Genomic DNA, 6,000 nt, shown 5'->3' with positions numbered 1-6,000 from the left:
TAAACCACTTCATGGGCGCAGATGAGTTTGAGGTAGACCAGACATCCTGGTTCGAGCCTAAAGCATCCTGCTGCCGAGAATTCATGGCAAGTGTGGAGGCCTGGGCTGATGGAGTAGAACTCCGTGAAGACTTGATAAAAGACGCAACTCCTATGGACAGTGTGTCAAATCCAGCAGGGTTTTCCAGTCGCAGCAGCCGAGCGAGTTCTCACATATCCTCCGCTGCTTCAATACAGAGGAAAGAGGAGGCCGATAGAGCAGCTCTCATTGCAAAGGCAGCCGCTACATGGGGGTCTTTAGTGTTGAGAGGCACAACTGTAAATACACTGTGCCTCTATGAGCTCAGCAAACTCCTGCCTTGATTTAATGCTGCTCCTTCTGCTGAGTAGTGATATTTCACGCCTGCAGCACAGAAAACTTGGGTAGGTCCCGCCACCAGTTTTTTTTTTTTGTTCATATGATTTAGCAAAGCCGTGCGCCTGCGCAGTTGCGCGCCATGTAGCCTGAGCTGTCATTGCATTGGGGACACGTGAGGTAACCACACATGTAGGTTGCGTCCGTGAACGCAACACTGTAACAGCGTAGCCTCAAATACCCTCCAGTGTACACACACTAGTAACACACTGACTGCACACTGGGCTCTGCCGCAGGCTTTGACGGTGGCTGCACCTCCTCACACATGTAAAGTAATGCCGTGTACGACTTTAATGCAGCAGAGTGCACCGGGTTCACGTGTCCCTAAAGCTGCACGTATGACTACACGCGCAGTCGCGCGCGCGCACACGCAGGGTGGCGCGCAGACTTGAGTGGGACAGTGAACACACACACACACACACCTACAGTAACCTGGCAGGCGCAGGTCCCACCAAAAAAAAAAAAAAATGTCTGTGTCTTTAAAAAGAAGTCTATAGCGAGTGGTGCATGATGTCAGGCTGTTCGCAGTCCGTATACTGTTCATGTGAGCGGCGTTCACTTCCTGTAAAGGGACAGAGGGAGAAAGAGAGAGTGGGATAGAGAGAGATGAGGAACGAGTGGACAAGACTGGAGAGACAGAGAGAGTGAGGGAGAGAGAGAGAGAGAGCGGACGAGAGAAAACCGGGGCCTGCTTTTTTTTTCCTTTAAAAAAAAAACACCCCGCAAACTTTGTAGGTTATCCGAGGAGAAAGCCTGTCTCATCTGCGCCAGCTGACAGCCGCGGTCCATGGAATCACCTCATATCTGGTAAATATATATCCACCGCTGTCTTTGCCTTTACTGTGCCTGATGTATGTGACGCATAGTCGTCTATTGGCATGCATTAATATTGTGTATTGTTGTTATTATTGTAATCATTTCTATCCCCTCGCTCCCGTTCCCTCCTCGGCTGCATGCGGCGATAATCCGCTGATATTGAGAGTTTATTCTGCAACTCAACTAAGTTAAACTTCAACGAAACGTGAGGGTTTTTTGTGTTTTTTGGGGTTTTTTTTTCGCGCGGGATGGCAGAAGTGTAGCCTACCTATATATCTACCACATGCCAGTGCATTAATCCAATGTGGCATGATGTCCTATAGCCCCTCTTTTAACCCCCACCCATTTGAAAAAAAAAGTGTAGTCTCACAATTTAGCTTTTTGGACTGCACACAAAAAAAAAACCACGCAGCCTGAGGAAATATTGCCATTAGTTTCAGCTGTGTGTGAGTGGAGAAAGAGGCACGATATTATCGTCCTTGCGTCACGGTGAAGTCAAAACAGCCAAATCTCCACCCATAATGCATCCATTGTGCTGCTATATGCTGCATGACTGCTGCAAGGAATACTTCACAGAGATCAGCCGAGGTCGCTGATGTGTCTGCTGTGCCTGCTGTGCTGGGGCTTTGTTATTCCAACAGCACTGCACTGTTCCCCATATATGATACAATTATCTGTCAGCATGCTTGCATCTTTGTGTTTAAAGAAAACAGACACTTAAAGACATGGTGATGGAATCAAAGTTGAAAAACAAGTTTCCTTTCTTCTCTTTGGTCTTGCCTGAAGTGACAGATCTGACAGTTGTGGCTCTGTTTACCTTAACTGAACCGTGCAGGATCTGACTATACATACACCACCTCCCTGTTCTCCTGTGTGTACATGGGTGCAATATGTGGCTCACCCACATGTAGCTTGTGGCACTTTTTCTTCATTTCCTGTCACTTTCCTGCCCTCTTGCACACATTCTTTGTCTCCTGTCACCCTGCTCTTATAGTTATTGTCTATAGATTGAGTCATAAGTTTGTTGTGAAGGAAAGAAAACATTCTGGTTAGTTGTGGGCTATATATTGTTGTTATGTGAGCGTGTTACTTATCGCATGGCAATAATCCTGGTCTTCTTGACAGATGTCACACAGGTTGGGTTACTGCACTTCAATCCTGCCTTTAACAAAAAAAAAAAAATCACATGAATCATTTAACTAGTGTAGTGTGAAGTTCACAGCTTGTATGAAAACACGTCCTTCACAATTTTGAATTCCACTTCGGAGTGTTGGGGTTTTTTTTTGGTGTTGTAGTGCCCATCTGTTTCTGCTCCTCTTATGTAAAAATATCATGGGCGATAATGAGATGTGATGTACCTCAGGACAACTTTTCATCAAGGTAGTTGATATGATATCTCCCCTCTCAATATGGAGAAAGCAGTTCAGGCGAACGTGGCTCGGTGCTGCCAAGTTTCTATCTTCAGTGTTGAACACAACATACATGGAAAGTGTGAGACTTTTTTTTCTCTTTCTCACTAAACAGAGGCTTGGACATCTGCCAAAGGGTTGTGATGGCTCTCAACAGCTGTATTTGTCTATGTGTGTGTTTGCGTGCCAGTAACTGTGTTAGCATATGTATGTGTGTGTGTGTGTGTGCTCTTGCTGTGTCCTGGGATGCCCTTCCTACATAGGCCTCACACCATACAGCATTCCACAAGGGGGCCCTGGGTTGTCTGCAAGTGGGGAGTGTCAAGGAGAGAGAACGGTAACACGGTTTCAAATATAACTGATGTGGGCATGGAGAGGAAAAGGTGAAGAGTGAGACTTAATGTGTCTTGCCTCAATGTGGTTCTTGTCCCGTCTCAGTTTTTATTAGATTAAAAAAAAAATTCTTTTAAAAACCTCTCTGAAATTTCTCCAGACCTTTTTCAATCACTATATGTATATACACTATACATATATATATATGTGTGTAGATGCCGAGAAAACCACCTATAGGTGATTTCTAGTGGTGTGTTTTTCGACTGCAAATGTATTGTACAAAAAAGATTAAAGTGGAATGCTGCTGATATTAAAAAACAAAATCCTAACCATGGATTTATTTTTTACCCCTGCTATTTTAAAATGCCGTATTGATTCGAACCACAACATTTGAAACCTGGAGACTGTGTTTGTCTCTGGTGCTGCTTCATTTGCTGTGTACGTGCGTGCCCCCTATGCTTGGTGCACTTCTCTCTGTATAGTGCCTGTGTGGGGAGTAGGTTTATGTGTGTGTGTGTGTGTGTGTGTGTATGATTTTCCTTCGTGATGAGTCACTGCTGATGGTATACGATACAGGGCACCAGTCATACATCATGGTCTTGTACTTTCTACATCTACACAGAGCCAGATTTTAAAGACATGCAGTTGCTGCTGCTGCTGCTGCTGCTGGTGTGTGTTGAGGCTTGTTGATCGCTGTTGAAATTCAAAGTTACAAAATGTTAAGCCAGAGAGAGATTAGCAAATATGTCCGCAAAGAAAGCACTTATTGATACAGGTGTTAGAAATGAAAGCCATATACTATTGAAGATGATATAAGCTAACTTTACCCACACTTTCTTGACAAATCAGTTGCACTGCACTGTAGCACACAGCACTGTAGTTTCCAATTGACTGTGAAGGCGTTAAACAGTTTTTTCCCATGAAGTGGCAACAACTGAAGTCTGCTTGCCAAATACAATTTAACTATTTCCAGGTCGGTATTGGATTAGTTGACTTTGGCCAATGTGCAAATGGACTGTTGAATCTAACGGAGGGACTTAAGGGGAAAGAGTTTGGTTCCATTTTGTGGTGGAAAAATCCAAACTTTATAAGTGAATCTGACAGTCGCAAGTGGCAACTCACTGTGTCCACTGTGTGTGTGTGTGTGTGTGTGTGTGTGTCATCCACTGCTTTGTGAACTACAAATCTTCAAGTCTTGAGTTTAGAATTTTGGCCAGCAGCATGTTGGTTTTGTGAAACTAGAATAAACTAGAGTATTCACTGCATGTCCATCTTCAAATGCAGCCATGCACCTGTTGGACGGTACTACCTATCAATCACTCACTGTCTATTTTACTGTAAGCAGGACCATTCTTTTACAAAATGGCAATCACGTTTTATTGAAGAAGACCAATGATTCTTCAGGAAAAGGTTAAATGACATTATAAATCAAGTGTGAACTCATTTTCTCATAGATTTGCATACAATTTGACTTTTTTTTGCAACCTCTGGAGTCACCACTCTCATGGCCATTCAAGAGATTGCAGGTTTTAGGCACTTCTGCATTGGCTTAACCTTGACCCTTTGGCAGTTGTTTTTAAGTATGGTCTATGGTGAGTAGTAGCTTATAATATGTTTGGTATTTTACTAAATCTGTAAAAACAGATTTAACTTCACAAAAACCTCAAGTCCACTCAAGGTTTATAGGAATAGTTTATAAGAAAGTATCACATCAAGTCAGATAGACTGCCAAATCTCTGCCAAATTTGATTCATTGAAATAAATGACCAAATGACCAATTCTCCACTACTGGATAGTTTCATACTTCCCACCTGAATACAGTTATACCGATGTGGAGAATGTATTAGCCCTGCTGCAAGAGGAGTTCTTCACTTATATTTTGCAGTCAAGCTACATGCATCCTGTGTGTGTCTGAGGTGTAAATGTTGTTTTATAAAAGCCACAAAACAGCGCTGTGCAGTTCCTCGAATACGATTCTCATTCAATATGCAACGTGGCTTTTTTTATTCTTGAAATTGAGTGTGTGTGTGTATGTTTTTTTTATTCCCTCTGTAGTTTGAATTACATGCAAAAAATAATGGAGGAAAAAAAAAAGCATGGTATCTGAGTCTTGTACATAAATACAGTACATACACAGTCCTTCCATGTATACACTAAATAGAAAAGTGGAAAATCATTAGGGTGTGAATGAGGGAAAGGATCAGCAAAGGCCATTAGGAGTCTGCCCTGGCCCGCTACGTGCTTTTCAGGAAGCATTCCAAGAGCCGAGACAATGAACAGTAAACATGGCATGTTCCTCAGAACAATTCCACATAAGATCTCAAACATCACGTGTCTCCGTTTTTTCTTCTCCTTCTTCTCAGAATCAGCTGCCCCCACACCATTGCAGATAACTGTAGCAGTTACATTTCATGTTCCCAGTGTATGCACTGTACTCACACTTCACAAACTGACAAATGTGCAAAATCTCTCCCCTCTCCCCCTCTCTCTTTCTCTCTCTGTCTCACTCTCTCTCTCTCTCTCTCTCTCTCTCTCTCTTTCTCTGTTTCAGAGATTTCTGGTAAGTGACATGTCTGGCTGTTGGCGTAATGCCTAGGAAGATCACATGGCATGAATGTTGTGTCGGTTTTGTGAGTGTGTGCGTGCCTGTGTGTTTGATTGTACATGTCTGTGTGTTTTTGCTTGTGTAGGAAAGAAAAGAAAAGAAAGGAATGAAAGGGACCATGTGCACATTTGATTGTTTCAATCAGTTTTCAGCACAAGTAGGAGTAGGTAGCCATAGCAAGAATTACAGATTGCGGAGAATTATTAGGTATACATGTTTCTGATGAAGTCATGTGATCTGATGTGATGGTAAATTAAATTTTGCACTTCACAGACAAGTCCATTATGCTTAATTTGATAGTATTTATATCATTTGGGACATGAAGAGCACTTCTGAAAGCTGAAAACGTTTTTCAAGTGGTTTCTACATAAGTTGTGTAATAATTCTGACTATTGCCTGACCCTTGACGTCCAGTTCTGACAA

The 6,000-nt window shown here is 42.6% G+C and overlaps 1 protein-coding gene across 1 annotated transcript in view; it reads left to right on the top strand.

Moving 5' to 3' along the window:
- Positions 1–856: 856 nt before the first annotated feature.
- Positions 857–6,000, top strand: part of LOC122758388 (nucleus accumbens-associated protein 2) — a 28,201-nt gene continuing 23,057 nt past the window's right edge. Inside the window, exon 1 of the mRNA XM_044012543.1 lies at positions 857–1,221. The gene's annotated coding sequence lies outside the window, so the exon portion shown is untranslated. The remainder of the gene's footprint in view (positions 1,222–6,000) is intronic.

This window comes from Solea senegalensis, linkage group LG21 (genome assembly GCF_019176455.1).
Source record: "Solea senegalensis isolate Sse05_10M linkage group LG21, IFAPA_SoseM_1, whole genome shotgun sequence".
In the NCBI taxonomy this organism is placed as follows: Eukaryota; Metazoa; Chordata; class Actinopteri; order Pleuronectiformes; family Soleidae; genus Solea; species Solea senegalensis.
The sequence above is the reverse complement of the archived record's forward strand: the minus strand, read 5'-3'. Positions and strand labels throughout refer to the sequence as shown.